We start from the raw sequence: 18,309 nt of genomic DNA, 5'->3' as shown, positions 1-18,309 counted from the left end.
GTCACAAGTATCTAAAGAAAAAGCTCCAAAATGTCCAGATTCATTATTTAATATTTTGTTACATGTTTTGACTTTGGATGTGGTACTTACTTTGACGTGTCAGCAAACCAATAAAAATCACAACGATTTTGGATTTTATTTCTATGATTCAAGTATTATTGACGAATGTATTTTTAACGTAAGTTGCAAGTATACAAATATACACATTTATATGTTCATAATTTGAAAAGTAATTAACAGAAAGACATATGCATTGCAGTTTTTGGAAAGCATTTCAGCACTGAGTCATGCATTTGTTTGGCACCTCTGTGGATTGACACATTTGGTATTTAAGAATCTGCAGGAGCAGAAGAATGTATGTAAGAGTGGCTCGAAGCAGACAATAATGCTCATGCTCACTTGTTATAAAGAATATATAACTTTTTTGTTCCCTGAGAGATTCTTTCATTTATAGGTGTGCACATTTTTGTTAAAATTAACATTCCATCTCTGTTCCATTTCAAGTATTCGAAACATTTAATTTGAATTAAAGAAAAAAACTACCCAGATCTTGAGAATGTCCAAAATGTAGATTTTAAGGGTATAGAATCACACATAAAGCACTTTTGATCACCAACCTCAATAAGAAAGTGGTAATTCATGTAATAAAATCAAGCAGGTGGATGGAAGAGGAATAACCTTTAGGCCGCAGGCCAATTTAAATAACCTTGAAACCCAGGTAAGCTACATAAGCTAACAAGTCTTCCATGTCAGACACTTTTATTCCTGTGTAAATTAAAACTACCTCCAACAGGATATCTTTGCACAATTTTTATTACTTAATATTCTCCACCAACCATTTGTATATTGGTTGCTGAATTGTTGAAAGAAATATATTATTGACAGAAAAACACATTTGCATCCCTGTCATACTCTCCAAACTGTTGGAATTGGGTGTTTGATTACTTTAAACATAAACACAGGTTCCTTTTGTCATATAGAGTTATACACTTGAATCAGGTAAATCAAAACAAGAACCATTGGTGTCATTCACAGTAACCACAGTAGCTTAGTTTCAGAAACATTTTTTGCTCATACGCAAAAAGTGCCAACTGCTGTCAGTATAGAAAACAGCAACACAGTAGAGATGCTGCTGATGCACTTAAAGATTTCAGATTTTTTTGTTGCTTCTATTCAATTTTATTCATACAGTGCAAAATAACAACAACAAATGCCTCAAGGTGCTTTATATTGTAAGATGAACACCCTACAATAATACAAAGAAAACTTGATTTTGTAGTAATTTTCGATTAAAAAGCTGTTTGTAGTTGTTATATATCGCTGGTGAAAGAGTGTTTGAATAATGAAGTAGCTATAGGTACAGATCCACTGCAATAAGTACATACTGTACACTAGTAGAAATGTATTTCTACTATGCCCAGCTCAGTGGAATACACAAAAAAAGTGAAAAATATCTGTGCAGGTGTCAGCAAAACAACGGAATTGTACTTTTACAGTCTAAGCAACGTTATGAATTTCTCAGCAAACAACTCTATTATTCGTATGAACAACAGGTGGTTTATTTTGCAGTTCTTAGAGAGAAAGTGGGTCTTGTGCATTCCTTTGCAGTCATTTACAAGTAAAATAGTAGTATTTAAAAGTAAGGATTTACCTAAATACTACTTAATACTTAATTAAATGATATAAAAATGTGGACAAGTGGACAAGGACAGTTAGTTGTACATGGTCTAGCTGTATACATTCAGTATTTTTAGACTGGTTTCATACCATGATGGACAACTATACAACAGTTTAATGGAGATTACTGCAAGAGCGGTCATTGTGTATAAAGTAAGAGCACATTTGTTCCAGTCTGCTCTATAAGCTGCAACTGATTTGTTTTCTGTAAAGTCCTCAGAATAATGCAGATTATGATGATGCATCAAGCAGAGCACATACATTCTCATTTAGAATAGCCTGATATAGAAGGTTACGCATGTGGTTGTGTAGTTACTATGAGATTAACACAACTACAGATCTGCATTATATACATGACATTATAAAGATCTAACTCAAAATTCCCACTGCCTAAGATGAAACACTAATAATTTACATTGGAGCTTGATAATATCATGTCAATATTTGAAAAAAAAATAACTGTGAAATATAAAATACAAGCCAATTCTTTAATAGTGTAGTAACATTTTGGTAATGTAATGCAATGATATGGTTATATCTGTTATACCTTATATATTTAAAAATTAACCCATTTCCAGCAAACTAGCATAATATTACCAACATATTACAATTCTATTACTTTTCCTTTATTTAAATGTTTTTGTCTCACCATAACAGAAGCCTTAAGACCTGTTTAATAATTGATATATCTGTTTGTATAACACTATTGCATATGAATAATGTGTTTTGAGGCAAGATGAAAGCTACTTTGAAATTTGAAGATCAGCTCGACAGCATCAATCCAATAGCTTAAAGGAAAAAGTATATGTGTCCATGTGTTCTCTAATCAAAACCTTTAAACTGAGTCGCACATTAACGTTGAAATGTGCCACAAGAAAATAAATCAAAGCAGAAATACTGAAATGGCATTTTAGCTCTGTGTCACTGCAGGCCATCGTGTTAGCAAATGCACTGCAGTTGATAAACTTTTGGATCGCTCCTGGCACATTCCATCTGTCAAATACACATATATATATATATATGTATAACATGTCCCTCCAGTGTTCATGTTCCACTTGTGATTATAAAATGCATTATTCAAACTCAAATATCAGATGAATTATTTGCATAGCCTCCCACTGTTCTCTCCAAGCAAGAATGTAATCTGTTTTTACACTGTCTTGGTCCTGTAAGGAAAATGTAACTTGTAATCAAGGCAGCAAAGCAAAGTTAAAATTAGGATTAATTCAGATTTTCAGAAAGTGTTGTCATGTTTTCCTGACTGGCAGATTATTGGACCTACACTTAAGCACCTTAACTTTGCTCAGGCAATTTAGCAGCATTATGACTTTGCATAAACCTTGAATAATGCTGCTAGATGGGGGGGCTGTGCAGTGCATCAGAGGTGCAAAGAGAACACAATTTGAAAGCTGCATAATACCTTCGGAGTTGGCATTGCAGAAGTGACTGTTTGGTTGGGCATAATATCCTCAGTGAAGTGCTGTTTTTATGGGTGCACGGAAACAGGCTAAATTTGCTGAACGACTCGTGTAAGCCTTTTGAGGTCATGACATACTTAGCACAAATAATGTGTTTTAGCTAAAACTTCACTTTTACTGCTATTCTAGTATGTGTCTTCATAAATGTGTGCTTGTTTTGCAAACAACTACTGCAACACATACTTCACTTTGGTATTTGGCTATGGCCCTAGGCCTAGAAGTTTGTCCTACATAATAATTTTTTCTGCCTCAGCTACCATGCTGTGCAAGCTCTGTTCCAATTAGACCTCCTGAATTAGGAATCAGTTCTTGATTAAACAAAATAGATTAAATATCATATTAGGAAGTTTTCCAACTTTTTTCATGGCCCATTCCTTTTTATTATTTCACTGCCATACCCCTGGGTACAAACTATTCAAACCAAGCTATTTCAAAGACACACTGTAGTGCTCCAGATTCCGAAATTAAGATTTATTTACTCCGGAGGTAGTACTGCTTGAGGGTTTCTATTTTGATGCTGATGAAAAAAGAAAGATGAAAAATGTTTAAGCTTCATTTGACTGGCCTCTTGTGATATAATGCAGGAACCCAGCATGAACTAATTTCATTTCCATTGCAGGCTGCTGTGCAGTTTATCAATGCCACATACAGTTTTAATAATAAATTCATTAAATCTCTTCAAGGAAAACTATTGCCCGCTCTGTTCACTTTCTGTAGAATAGCACATCTGTCTAAGGATTTTCCTAAATATACTGCTTTCTCTTTTCTGACTGCTCAGCTATCCATGCCTCATTCTGACCACATCACAAATATAAAATGAAGGATTTAGCTGCAACTTTCTCAATTTCAACCAGTCCTTGGCATGCATTATTTTGATACGTGTCATTGGCTGCTGTGTTTAATTGGGAGCTGTCTGCACAAATATAAGCCTGGGGAAGAGGGATGGGTTGACAGCAAAACAACATTTCCCACCAGAGTGCAAAAACCTGCCATTTATAAAAGATGTGATCGGCTCTTTGTGTGTTTTCATATGACAGTCCATTAGTAGGAGGGGAATATGGGCTTGCGATGGATAGGCAGATCTGTACACTCTGTAATGGTGCTATTAGCAACCGGGGCATGGGCAGAGACAAGACGCAAGTGTGCATGTTTATGTTCTTGTGAGCATAGCCAGACTTACAAGCTAAGCAATAACAAAAACATAATGCATCTTATATTTAATCATTTTACTCGCTGACTAATGGAATATGCTCTGCAGCACATGTAGGCCTTCGATGGCATTTTAGTGTCATGAGTTCTAATTTCAAATTGATATGAAAGTTGGAGGTGATAAAGAGACAGCTAACTTCATCCACATTACAGACACCTCCTACTATAAATTACACGTGTGATTAATCATACAATGACACACACAGAAATGTTCTTTTCATGAAATTCAACATTGCTATAAGACGGAAATTCAAATAACACCGATTCAGATTACCATGAAAGAAAATCAATTTTAACCTGCCTTCTGTTAATGTAGCTGCATGTTTCTTATAATAAAATTAGCTTGACCTCAGAGGACCTTATTACACAATGCTGTGTGCTTGAATTTAAATCAGAGTCCAGCAATGTGATGAAAACAATTAATGGAAGCGGTGTGAATGAGTCAGACTTTTTTTTTTTATAGCTTTATTGTAAAATACCATTAGTGCTGCTTTATAGTCTGGCAGTTTCACAGTTCTAGGGCCAAAATTAAAGTCAAATTTTGAATTATTGTTTTTGATTTTAATAAATTACATTTCTGCGCAAGTTCAGTGGATAGCAAAGTCATTATAAATCAATCCCATGAACCATGAATGTGTAACGTTTTGGACAGTCGATCCAGTAAAGGTTGAAATATTTCACATATGAAAATTTTAAGTGGTTGGTGAATCACCTTCATCATTTGTAGGGCGTTCGTGTATATGTAAATCTCTGATGGTAAATGTGAATCAGTTAATCAAAATCAATTCAGTCTTTTTTTTTTCAACAGATTTCAGAAATTCCACCCGAGTTAACTCAGATGGGTTTGTTTTAGTTAATCTGGCTCTTCTGGTACTCTTCTTGAATTTTTATTTGGAATGTTTTCACACAACTGCTGGTTTGGACTTATAAGGGTCATATATCTGGGGATACTAGTTCCTTGCATTTAGTGCATGTTAAAGAAAGTTTTTGGAAGCTATAGTGTGATACACAAGGCATAGCTCTGTTCCTGCCTCCCAAGGTTTCTTCTAAATTATTTTGCTGCCTGGATGACTGACTGAAATTTCCAATTTGCATAGGCAAAATCAAATTACCAGCCTCCTCTGGTAATACTAATGCAGCCCTGAGAGGGCTTTAGTATGCACAAAACCTGTTTCCTATTCATAGGAAGCAATGCATGGGTAACGGCACAGGTGAAAAGGTTTGTTGCAGCGTGGCCTTGGTAAAGACTTGTGTATGTGCATATATCTGAACAGGTTTGGGAACAGTGAATAAAATGTGTGAAACGGGTTCAGAAATGTGTTTGAGCTTTCTGTTCTGGTAATCAGCATGCTTAAAATGCTCTATTTTCAAATACCAAAGAGTAGATACACACAGGTGGTTTACACATCCCGGTTTGCCTCCAAAGCACCAGCCCCTCATCAGAAATTAAAATGGCTCACTGAGGATGTGAAATAACAATGATGGCCTTGAAAGCCCCGAGCAGCTGGTCCTCCCAGAATCAGCCATATGGACCACTAGGGTTAGTGTTATTTTTGCATTCAGTCCTGTCGAACATGCTAAGGGAAATTAGAGTTCAACCTGCCAGCCTGTCTGCGGTTGAGTCCACTGCGCTCTGATCTACGACAGGAATTCATCCTGCCTGTAGCCATAGCAACAACTTAGGTCTAATGTGCTCAGCTTGAAATGACCAGGAGGGACTTTTTTCAAAGACTGCTCCCTCACACCTTTGTCTCAGATGCCCTTAGTCACAAAAGTTAATCTGTCGATTTGTTTTCACAGACTAAATGGCTGCTGGATAGCCTGACATCAGTTTGTGAAATGCTCGTGAAATTTTATGTATTGATTTCTGTTCATGGGCACAAATTGTACTGCTCCACTTTGAAAGAGTCACACACATCTGCCTTGGCAGGCGCAAGGTAGTCATAGGACCTTCACCTAATGTTGGGCTGAGGCGGCATAATATTTTTGTCTGTTGTCCTCCATCTCAGATGAGGCACAGAATCTTGCCTTTTCATCACTGAGAGACATGACAGACTACAAATTGCTCTCTGGTAAATCATGAGAAAATAATGTAAATAGAGACCAGTGACCAAAGTAAGTGTGTATACACACTGGCAATGTCTGTGTTCTTTTGTAGCAGGTGAAGCACTCTGTCAGAGTTTTGTTCACTGTCACAGAAGCGATGAAAAAAAAAATTTATATATATATATATGTATATGTGTATATACACATATACACTGAAAAAAAGGGACTGGCCATCTCTTGGATTTATGTAAGCATCTTGCATGCATTTAACACAATTGCCTCATGTTTTAAAGTTAAATGTAACTATATAGTGTAAAAACTACATGATATGCAGAAAGGGTGTATTAAATTGTTCATATCATGTTCAGGTGACGTAAGTCAATAAGATAGCAACGTTAAATCTCGTGAAACCACGCGTGATTTCATCTCGCGGGCTTTGGATCGTGGTTTAAAAAAGGCATCCATCTCAGTCAAGTCGAGCAGCCAACTCTACGTTTTTGGTATGTCTTGATTTTTTGAATTCATTTTTACCATAATTCAGCCAAATGTAGTTAAACGTCTAGAGTGCCGCCATGTAACATGCTAAAAAAGAGCCGTTAGCTTATTTGCTGTTTTATCTGTTGTCAAAGAATTGGCGCTTTTTCATTTGAATTTGTCTTTGGCACAAGAGCCGTAATATCACATTAAACCTAATTACGAGGCACTCATAACATAATTTGGTTTTCTGTGTGAATAGATTTGTCAACTGACTCTTCAGTTACATTGTGTATTTACTGCACCGTGGTGTTAGTGAGATTTTGGACATTGAACAGCTTTAGCTAATATCATCAGCGGCATTATGCTAGCTTACATCCCTACCCCTCCTGCCCTCACCTGCTGTCCTTTTGTTTTTGTTTTTTTTGCTGCACATTGAGAGATGACCTCTATTCTGCATTTCACCAGGAGTCAGCTGATGGATTGTGGGTTCAAGGTGTTATGGTAAGAAAGTATATTCTATTTTCGTTTCTGTAACTTAATTATAATAGGTTTTTTATAATTATTAGGTGCATGCATACTCACCCTATTAATACAACCGAGAGATCCAAAATCTGCCATACGTTTAACTTATACCTGTATGTATTGCCAGAAAGGTGATTACTGGACTCGCATTAATGCACACTTGAACTGAAATGAGGTTGTAACTTGTGGGTTGTTGGGTTGCAAATCAGAAACAAACATCTTTGGATTTTTTTTAATCCCATAAGATCTGGAAACACAGTTTTTATTCAACAAAACATTACTGATTAACCAAGCACAGTGCCTGCTGTTATTTCAAAATAATTTTATGTCATTTCAGATAAAATGCAGCATTCCAGTGCATCCCAACCATGCCTTTACAGTCAAGGTTTCTGACGGAGCTGAGTTTTTCTCTGACAGTCTGCTGAAAGTGTTTGCAAAGTGATCGGGGGAACAGGGCACAAAGCTAAAGGATGTAGCTGCCATAATGACAGTAAGAACTTTAAAATTCTTTAACTACAAAGTGTATATGTATTGCATTAGGTCAGTAAAAGATTTTTATGCTACATCCATTGAAACAGTCAACTATTACCTGTGAGTAATGATTCCACTAAAAGGATGCCATAATTTTCGTCATGCATTTACTGGCCCACTGAGAAAAAATTATCTTTTTTTAAAAATAAATGTTCTGGAAACTATATATCCATAAAGTTGATGTCAAACAGGAACTTTTGATATTGCTTTGTAGATGCTGGTGTTGCATGTTGACTGGTTTAAAAAGTCAAGAGTTTTTGTCTGGGATCATTTTCTTCTGTGCTACTGAAAAGTTCACAAATCTCTGTTTTCTTTGTTATAATAGTCAAGGATGACATTAATGCTCGGAGTCCCTCATCAAAGTGCTCCGCATCTGTGTGAAAGACAATTGCAACATCTTGGTGCAGGAGTTCATGGTGAGTGTTTTATGAGTAGATTGTGGCTTTGCAACATTTAAAAATGCATTTAGTTATCCACTTGATCCTCATTGGACTGGTTAGGACCAGTAGTCCTCTTTAATAATTTGAAGTTCACATGAGGCCTGGTAGTGAACTCGGCCGCCGGCCCTTGAGGCCCCATCCCCACCCCTGTATTAGGGGTCACATCAGTGTGAAAAAACTTTAAATTTGTCATTCTAATGAACAAAGGAAAATCCCACCAATATTTATATTAGCTTTTGTTTGAAAAAATGACCAACTGACCAACAGCTAACCAAATTGTGGGGCTGAAAGTCTAAATTCTAACATCTTCTGAGTGACATAACCTGGATTTCTGATGGGCCAGTGTCTTTCTAACAAAAACTAATGTAAAGCATTTGAAATTATTATGTTTTTCACCCTCTCTTAGAAACTCTGTTAGACCATGAATGGCAGCATGGCAGGCCACTCTTTGGCTATAGCTATTTACTATGTTGCTTGCATTGGTTTAAATTACTCTAACATTAGAACTGGTAGATTCAAAAGAGATGAGTTTAAAAAGGAATCTTAAAGAAATGTTTTGTGTTTAACCAGGACTTGACTGAGGCCACTGCACAGATTGAGAAAACCACAATGAACATCTGTCTCCAGAGGATGCGGCAGGCAATGACTTTTCTGATGTTGTTCTTCAAGATCTGGATAACGTGACCTTTGCAGTAGCCATGCTGTTTGGACCTTTTTTATTCCTTCAACATGAGTTACCCATCACAACTCTGCTACACTTTTGAGGTGATTCAATGGGTGGTAATGGAGTTGGATGCAACTCAGCTCTCAAGAAAAGCTCACAACTAAGACAAAACTGCTCCTGCAACGAAGCTCACTGTTATGCATGTGAGGTGACCAGCTCTAGGTGAGAGGACATTTAAATCTCACACTTGTTCTGCTGCATTTTTGAAGCTCAATTCCAGGAACGGATCGCAGGGTTCATTTTTATATACTCTGCAACTGCCATGAGGACGAGCCGTTTTTTGTTGTTGTTTGTTTTTCCTTTTGCTCTGTACAAGTTCTGTTTGTCTGTTTGGCAGCATTTTTAAATTTCTCTTTGTATTTTTTCTTTCTTTTACTAGTGAAGAGATGTAGCGTGAACAGTTATACAGTCTAAATATCCCATATGGGTCGTGTGAAATGGTATTTTCAGTTTCATTCAGTTGAAGTAAAGAACGTTGAATATTTCTAAGTGTGCTGTTTTGAACCAAGATGTCACAGTATGATCAGTGCTGTAATTTTTGACAGTCACTGTATCAATGTTATTTTTGCGTCTCTTGAATAAAGGTTTTGACCTGCAAGTGCTAATTTCTTTAGTTATTGGGGTAAAATGGGTAGTGTTAATAGGAAGGTGTTTGCCAATTCAGTAACCTAATTTAATGTTAATGGAAACTAACATTACCTCAAATTGTTTAGTCATAATTGTTGTTTAACTGAATCTTGACGTTAGAGGCCTTAAATAGAATGTTTTGTATTGTTCTTTCCCAACATTTTTCAAAAGAAACAGTCCAATTTCTTTGCTGTGATTGATTCCAGAGAACACGGAAGAACTGACATTATTTAACTGTTGATTTATATAGATTCAGTAGAGGAGTAATGTCAGTTTAATTCTTTACCTACTGTCAATGCAGTGAAATTAGACATTTTGTTTTGAAAGGTTACTGGTGGATGCCAGCAACCATCTTGGAAGAGAACAATACAATCTGTTATAAGGCCTCCATTTGAAAATTGTGTATTTGATACTAGAATATAATAGCAAAATGTAATTTGAAGATAACATGTAGTATTTAAGTGACCAAGTAGTATTGGGTAAAAGTTATTGAATCGTGTTGGGATAACGTGAGAAAATTGTGAAGGATTAAAATATTCCAAGAGCTCAAATTACTTCATCAAAACATGTTTAAGTCACATTTTATCAACACAAATTGCACAAGTTTATTGAACATGAATAAATTGTGTTAATTTAACTCAATTGTTTAAGTTGCTGCCAAAGCAAAACATCTGTGTGCAACAAATGTCCACCATTGAATTAAGTAAATCCAACAACATATTTTTTTCAGTGTACACATACATATATATATATATATATATATATATATATATATATATATATATATATATATATATATATATATACACACACATACATGAATGATGAATTGAAAGTCACTTATTTTTACAAATATATCATGTCATGTCAAATTTGACTTCATGAATGCCTTGAATGAAAAATTAAGGAATCTGTCGTGATTACTTGTAATTCTGAGGACTTAAAGACATTCTGTTTGGCCTCTTTGCCACATTTGTCACTGTGCAAATCCATTAATAGTTGCTGATGTAAATTTTAGTCTTACTAGTGGAACAACCAAAAGAACAATGACCATTGTAAAATCTCAGAAAAAAGCATGGTTATAAAGACTTAGGAAACATGGTAAATACACAAGCAGATTAATGACTGGAAGATTGATAGTTCATACCATATCATATAGGTGCAAGAAGCGCTTTTTTTTTTCGTCCTTTCCTTTCTTTCTTTCTTTCCTTCTTTTTTATGTTTCAAATTTTTTGTAGTACCTGGATGACTCTGAAGGAAGAATGCATTCAGTTTCCTGGTTAAATAAAGGTTTAGAGAATGACTGGAGTGCAAAGAAGAAGAAAAAAAACTTAAGCTGTGTCTTCAAAGAGAAAACTGATTCAGCTTCCTTGATGTGAAAAGGCAAACTGTTCATAGCAGAGAAGCTCCCCCACCCGCTGTTTTTTTTAATCCCAAGAATCCCAGTATCTCCTGTGTGCTGGAAATGCAAAAAGGTACAGGATATATAAAAAGAGCAAAGGGCCAGAAAGGTAAGGTGGGGTCATGTTGCTTCCCAGAGTTGCTAAAAACTTTGAAATTCTGAGTGACTGATTGAAAAGTAATATAATACAGATTTGAAATTCCAAGTAAAGAACTTGAAATACGATTTCTGACATGGAGATCTCCATTTATCTTAAACGAGCGAACATCCAAAATGCAGACAATTTTCACTACGAAACGCTTAGACTCAGCACTTAAGTGTTTTTGCAGAGTGCGTTAGGCTGAATGAAGCTGGAAGAAGACATTCTGGGAACATATCAAAATGAAAACAAACAACAACATCGAAAAACTACCTAAAATGGAACAGGAAGGGATTATGAAGACAAATGATCTGTCTTCAGGTTTAATGTCTGTGAATACCTGTTACATTATGCTGATGTGCTAGCTTTTGATGCAACTCTTAGTCTGTCTGTGTCTTAATTGTTTGCAAACACTTCCATGGCTTTATTCTATTGCTTTGTTAATGAACTTAATCTTTAAAAAAAAAAACAGCTAAACTAACAAAATAAAAGCAGCCAGCAGAGATGAAGCTTAGATGTATATTATATTAACTTGTATAATTTACTTACGATATAAAGCTTTCTGTAGATTCAGAGAAAAGTTTCTCTTTGTGTAAATGTTTGTTTTACACCTCAGCCTGTTCTATATAGGTCTACTTATTCTCAGATTGACAGGTGGCGGAAACTATATCGGGAGCACTTGGGTGTCAGGTGTGACTTTGTAAATGGGTTACATACCTCACAGACCAGGTAAGAGGGCTCATCAGCAGAATTTTTTGCAGTGTTTTTTTTTTTTTTTGTACATGTGATTTAGTGAAAAGTTGTGAATCTTGACTACATCGCAGTAAGTTCTCCTTCCTTTCATACACAAATGTGGCAAAGTAACGGTTTAAAAATGTGAAAGAATGGGAGGAAAAAGCTAAAGGATTTACCAGAAGGACTACGACAGGGATGCTCAACTCATTTTACATCTGGGTCAACACTCAGTCCGCTTTAACCTTAAGCGTGGCCTAACCAGTGAAACTACCCTTTCTGTCAATGTAAAGGAGTTCAACTACAATCCCTAAGATATCTTAACAGTAAAAAAGAAGTGCAATTTCTTCAAAACGTCTCAGTTTTCCTACATGATAAAGAAACGCTGCTGTAGTAAATCAAAGAAAGACGTCGGGCTTAAACTGCAAGAAATAATAGAAGATATAATAATAATAATAATAATAATAATAATAATAATAATAATAATGTAAAATCTGAGAAACTAATGAGAAATCAGAATTTTGGTGGTATTTACTGGTAGAAAAAGTTGTAAACTGTGTGAAAATACAGTCCAAAATTCATGCCCTACTTCACATTTTCCAAAGCTGTCCAGTGGGCTACAAGTAAGTCTGTGCCAGGCCAATTCTGGCCCTTGGCCTTATGTTGACATCCCTGTACTAGAGCTTATGTTGTAGTACCACGATGACCTTTAAAGAAATGAATGACATACAAGATGACCTGGCAGGCATGAAATCTTTGTGTCATGGTGATACTGTAATGTACTTACCTTCGTATTCTGCTTTTCTTATCTTACTGACTAATAAAAGCACTTCTAAATACGGAAACCCACACAGGCAGAGGAGAGAACACGGGGAGTTCTTAAAGAAAAGCCGCCAGCCAGGGTTTGAACCAGAAACCTTCTTGCTGTGAGGTGACAGTGTTAATCACTCTATCACTTTGCTAAGATAGTTGGAAAATGTAACTGCTTGCTATTTTCCTGTAGACTTGCTGTTTTTTTTCCCCAGAAAGAAGCTAAAGCACAAAGGTGTATGTATATACGTATTTTTTCATCCTATCAGTATTTAACATGAAAAACTACAACTACTTTCCACCTAGACATTAATAGTTCAAGGTCTTGATATGGCCAAAAGCAAATATTCGCAATGGAATTTGTAACTTGTGGAGTCGTTAATTGTAGTCCTGATTAGAAACTCTACACTGAAGCTGAACCAAGGACAAACACCAGAAAATACAACCGAATATTCTCTCTCTTAAAATCGGGGACCTTTTGAATAAAACAACATCATCATCCTAGCTTGCTCTACCAGTAAATATGCGAGCTGTAAACTGTAACATTTGCAGACTCTTGTGAGCAAACCCCTCCTCCCTCTCATCACCGCCAACATTGCAGCACGGCTTTAGCGATAATGAAATGCTAATGCTATAAATATAAAACGATAATGAGATGTACTGTGGTGTGTGCCCACCTTAACCAAACTCCATGCCTTTCCCTTTAGAAGCCGTCATATTTACTTGCATGTGTGAGAAAAATCTCGTTTATTCCCATGCTGTTTCGCAACCACACGAGTAAAGATCTATAGGCACTTAAAGCATGACACAGATGACGGCTAACAGATTATGAGGGAGCCAGCTGCAATGCTGGGACGCCACAGAATATACAGTGAAATATATGTTTATACTATTTTCTTATATATATTTACTAGGGGTGCAACGATATTCGTATCGATATTGAACCGTTCGATACAGTGCTTTCGGTTCGGTACGCATATGTATCGAACAATACAAAATTTGTAATTTATTTTATCAACTTTCCTTCTGACGATGCTGTCTGTGTTGACCGCTCAGTGAATCTGCGTTCGACTACTCCGCCTAGGGTCAACAGTGCAGCCTAGGCGGAGTAGTCGAACGCAGATTCACTGAGCGCTCAACACAGACAGCATCGTCAGAAGGAAGAGCGCAGGGCAAGCTAGCAGACAGAAGTTAAGCTCTCCTTACAACATGGACCTCCCCCACTCTCATTCAGATCTGGCGTTTGGAATTATTTTGGTTTTCATGTGACGTATGACCCTGAAGGTAAGCGCGTCATGGACTAAAGTAAAACAGTATGTTGGATGTGCCATGCAATGCTCAATTACATGGGTGGGAACTAGTGTGTTAGCGCAGTTAGCTCGTTAACGTGTTGGCCGTCTAGCCCCATGCACGGGGCGATCGGCTTTAGCTCGTTAACGGAGATTTGCCGTGTTGTGGCGTTAAGGTCATTTCAACGAGATTAACCTGAAAGCACTAGTGGGAACACAACGAATATGACTGCACATTTACGCCGACATCATCCTAGTGCAAAGACAAGTGGAAGCAGAAAAAAAACAAGCAAGCATGCTACTAACTTTAGCCGAGTCATTTAGACAGCTGTTTAATATGCTGCTGAGAATATAGCCCAGAAGAAGCGGATAGTATAGCTTTTATTTTGGAAAGAGACATTTCTCTGTAATAAACTCTCTTTTCCAAAGATGAGTGATTCCTCAATCAGATACAGGGCTCGTAATATCGCTAGCCCAACGTCCCGGGGCTAGCGATTTTTTCAGTCGGGGTACCAAAATCTATCTCTGCCCTGCCCGTCGAGGCTATTTTTGAAATAGTGGGATTCTTAAAGGCAAATGTGCTTGCTATCAGTGGTTTTGATCCGAGCAGTATAACTCAAAGGAAAGCAAGAAATTGAATTGCTTTTGATGCAATTTCTCTGACTGACCTAAACACTCTGAAGCTTTCTGTGGTAATCAGTGTCCAAATCACTACTCAGATATTTGGAAATATTGTTTCTTTTTCCATGAAATTATAAAAGGTAAGCCAGGAATAATCATCATTCATTATACATGTCATGATCCTGGGTCTGCTGACCCAGCGTTTTGTGTTTAGTTTATGTAGCCTTCAGGTTTCCTAAGTTCATCGTTTTCATGCCTAGGTGTTTCTAGTTATTTTCCCCTCGTGTTTCCACCATGTTAAGTCTCCCCTGCTTTTCATGTATGTCATGTCTGTGGCTTATGTTGTCAAGTTCAGGTTGTCATGTCTATGTCTCACTCTGTTTCCTGTTTTATTGTGAAGAGGTCTGGCGTTCCTGTGTTCATCGTGTTCAGTTTTACTCTCCCACTGTGACGTCATTATGTTCATGTGTGCCAGCTGTTTCCCCAGGTGTTGCCACTTCCCTCATTATCTTCCTGTGTCCATTTAGTCTGTGTGTTCTCAGTCATTCTTGGTCAGGTCGTCCGTTGTATTCACCCGTTGTACTGCTCCGTTGTTCCTATGTCTCCGCTCCAGGTACCCCTGTCAGTTCGTTATGTTTAGAGTTTTGTATGTTTCGTTTTAGTTCACCCAGTTTAGGTCATTGTTTAGTTTTCATCGATTCCCTATTATTTTGTACCCTCGTTTCTTGCCTTAATAAACGGCTTGTTTTGTTATTCACATCTCATTTCGGTCTGCGCTTGAGTCCTTCCCTGCAACATACGGTCTGCCCTAGCCAGACCGTGACAATACATCAACTTTATTTTTATTCATTATTGTTCTGTTACTTCACAAGTGATCACAGCTTTCATGTAGTGTTACTGGGACAATAACACTTGACAGACTTACAAGTTCCAACTATTCTACAAATATCTGTAAAGGGTAAGCGCCTGGATCCAGTATGTGGTGTTAAACCATTTGTGATGATTTCCAAAAGTTTGAGTGCTAAATATCACAAATCTACAAGTTTGGTGAATGTTCTCAAAACTTTAAGACCTTTATAATTTGGGCTACTAACAGTGCTTGAAGTCACATAAGTGGCCTTATTGAATTTTTTTCCTAACATGTTTTATTAATTAATTTATTTATTTTCCACTTGGTGTGTGTCTCAAAGGTCACTAAGAGGTGGCCGAGAGGTTTCCTCATCCCTCTGAATCAAAATCAGTGGCAAATTAATGAGGCACTCATACCGTTTCTCTCTCAGTACTTTCAGCGGTACAGAGGTGTTGAGAAGAGTATTGCATTTCACATGTACAATACATCAAAAGGCTTCAGTCACTTCTTGATGCCTATTTTTTTTTTTTATATATATTTTTATTTTTATTTTTTATTTTATTTTATTTTATTTTATTTTTTATTTTGTCTTTTCTTCTTTTTTTTCTCCTTTTTTTCTTTTCTTTTTCTTTTTTCTTTCTCAGCAGGCGATCCAGGCGATCGACATATGCACCCTTTTTTCCCTTTTCCTTTCTCTCTTTTTTCTGCCCGTTCTGCCGGTCCCCGTTTTTTTATATTTAACAGATCTGAAGAGATGTTTGGAGCCACCATTGTATAAAATCCACAAGTTCTCTTCTATTTCAGACTTGCGGCTCTCTTAAGTCATCAGTAGTGTTTTTCCTTAGTAAGATGTAAGAATGGGTGTATTCTTCCACCTCAAGCTTCATTTCCTTGAACGAGGCAGTGACATGTAATAAAAGCCAAAGAAAGAAAACTTTAAAAAGTAAAAAAATATCATTGTGGAATCATTTTAAATACTTAAATTGACATAAAAATATACTGAAGAAGCATAATAGTAGATAGTTATAAGATATGAGTTGTTACATCCGTTCAGCTACCTTTGGGAAACACCTCTACAGTTGGATGTGCTATCTGTCTACTGCCTTATACATTATATCTTGGTCAATGCTGCAGTTGGAAAGAGCTTATTCCTGGTGGTGGGTGAGAGGTAGCCTGTCAGTGGACTAGGAGATATAAACAACTACACATTGATGGCCAACTTTCAGGATACCTAACCTGCATTTCTTTGAACTGTGAGAGGAACCTATAGGAAGCAGAGACTCTCTAAAGTCCACTGATCCACAAAGATCCAAATCTGCCAGTAGAATTTAGATGGAAGCAAAATATATTTTCCTTAAAAATATAATGAAGTAAAAACACCATTTCATGCTAGCTAAAAAAAAAAAAAAAAAAAAAAGCAAAGCAGAGGTATGCTACAGACTTAATTACTTTACACTCTCAGATGTTCTTTAAAGAAGTGCAGCTAGTGTGCATGCAGCGCACGGCACTGACTACATGCATAAAGATCACCGAGGCCCTCTAATCGCCTGTAGTTAAGTGTAACCCACCATGTGTTTGAGCACGTGCAGCGGCGTCTCATCAGAGCCACAGTGTGAAGATGACTCACCGCATATGCGCTCACTCACTGCCAGATCTCCTGTGAGGCCTAGCCTGCAGGTACACACAGAAAGACAAAAATACTGACTGCAATGCTACTGCCTGGAGACAAAAGCCAGTCCAAATACTCCACTAAGTGCACAGCAAAATAATTAGGAAATAATGCAATGATGCTGAAAATAAAGCGCACGGGAACTTTTGGGAATAACTTGCAATTACCGGCTCTCCTGTGTTTACACGACACATTCACTGCTTTTATAATGACTCTGTACTGTACACAACCCTAGTCTGCGCAAGAACCACATGGGGAGGACGATTTTAAGGAACAATTAATTTGTTTATGCTAGTATTATATTACCGGTTTCAGCTTCATGGCAAGTATATTCACAATGGTTCATGATTTTCTTGTATATATTAGCATTATTTATTTTTTGCTATTTGCTGTTATTTATTTTAATTTATTATTTTAAATCTAAATATAGCAAGAAGGTCCTGAGTTCAATTCCACCATCTGTGTGCAGTGTTTGCGTGGGTTCTCTCTGGGTACTCTGGCTTCCTCCCACATTCCAAAGACATGCAGTTAGTGGGGATAGGTTAACTGGTAACTCTACCCCACGACCCTGACAAGGAAGTGGAAGAGAAGGATTGATGGATGGATATAAAGCGTAAAGTGTCAAAGTGAATTCATATTTCATTTGATATACAGAGATGTGTTTTTGATGTTAAGAGAGAGGATTATATACACATTTCCATTTAATGTGTTTGTTTTTTTTTATGTTTGAATGCTTATATATACACTTTTCGAAAAACTGTTATAATGATGTGTTGAATTGACTGTGGGAAAACCAAGTCCAGGACTAAGTTCTGATTGGTTAGTCAAGTCACATGGGGAGTTCGAACAAGGAAGATGAGTTATTGAAGTATGCGAAGACTAAAGGTACTGCTAAGAATTTTATTTGTTTATTTGTTGTTTTATTTGTTTACATGCACTGCCATGTAACAAACTCTCATGTTAAATATTGCAGTATAACACGGTATCAGTAAACTGAGACATCAGCACTGAATTCTGACATCCTGTTACTGTTACTGAATGCAAGGAGATTGTGTTTGTGCATTTT

At 36.8% G+C, this 18,309-nt stretch overlaps 1 protein-coding gene and 1 long non-coding RNA gene across 3 annotated transcripts in view; both read left to right on the top strand.

The window, feature by feature from the left end:
* The window catches only part of LOC146665243 (uncharacterized), a 466,438-nt gene that overhangs the window by 320,014 nt on the left and 128,115 nt on the right, over positions 1-18,309 (top strand). The window lies entirely within an intron of this gene.
* Positions 6,615-9,412, top strand: LOC146665244 (uncharacterized). 2 transcript variants are annotated; one of them, XR_014912588.1, is made up of 6 exons: positions 6,615-6,657; positions 6,779-6,910; positions 7,325-7,388; positions 7,747-7,899; positions 8,266-8,356; positions 8,951-9,412. It is a non-coding gene; the product is annotated as an uncharacterized LOC146665244 (long non-coding RNA). The 2 variants fall into 2 exon arrangements; XR_014912587.1 differs by lacking the exons at positions 6,615-6,657; positions 6,779-6,910 and having other exon boundaries at positions 6,963-7,388.

The sequence above is a fragment of the Rhamphochromis longiceps genome, linkage group LG7 (assembly GCF_057381845.1).
Source record: "Rhamphochromis longiceps isolate RC_006_pf linkage group LG7, R_longiceps_female_GT1.1, whole genome shotgun sequence".
NCBI lineage: Eukaryota > Metazoa > Chordata > Actinopteri > Cichliformes > Cichlidae > Rhamphochromis > Rhamphochromis longiceps.
Note: the sequence above shows the minus strand (reverse complement) of the source record. Positions and strands in the feature narration are given on the sequence as shown.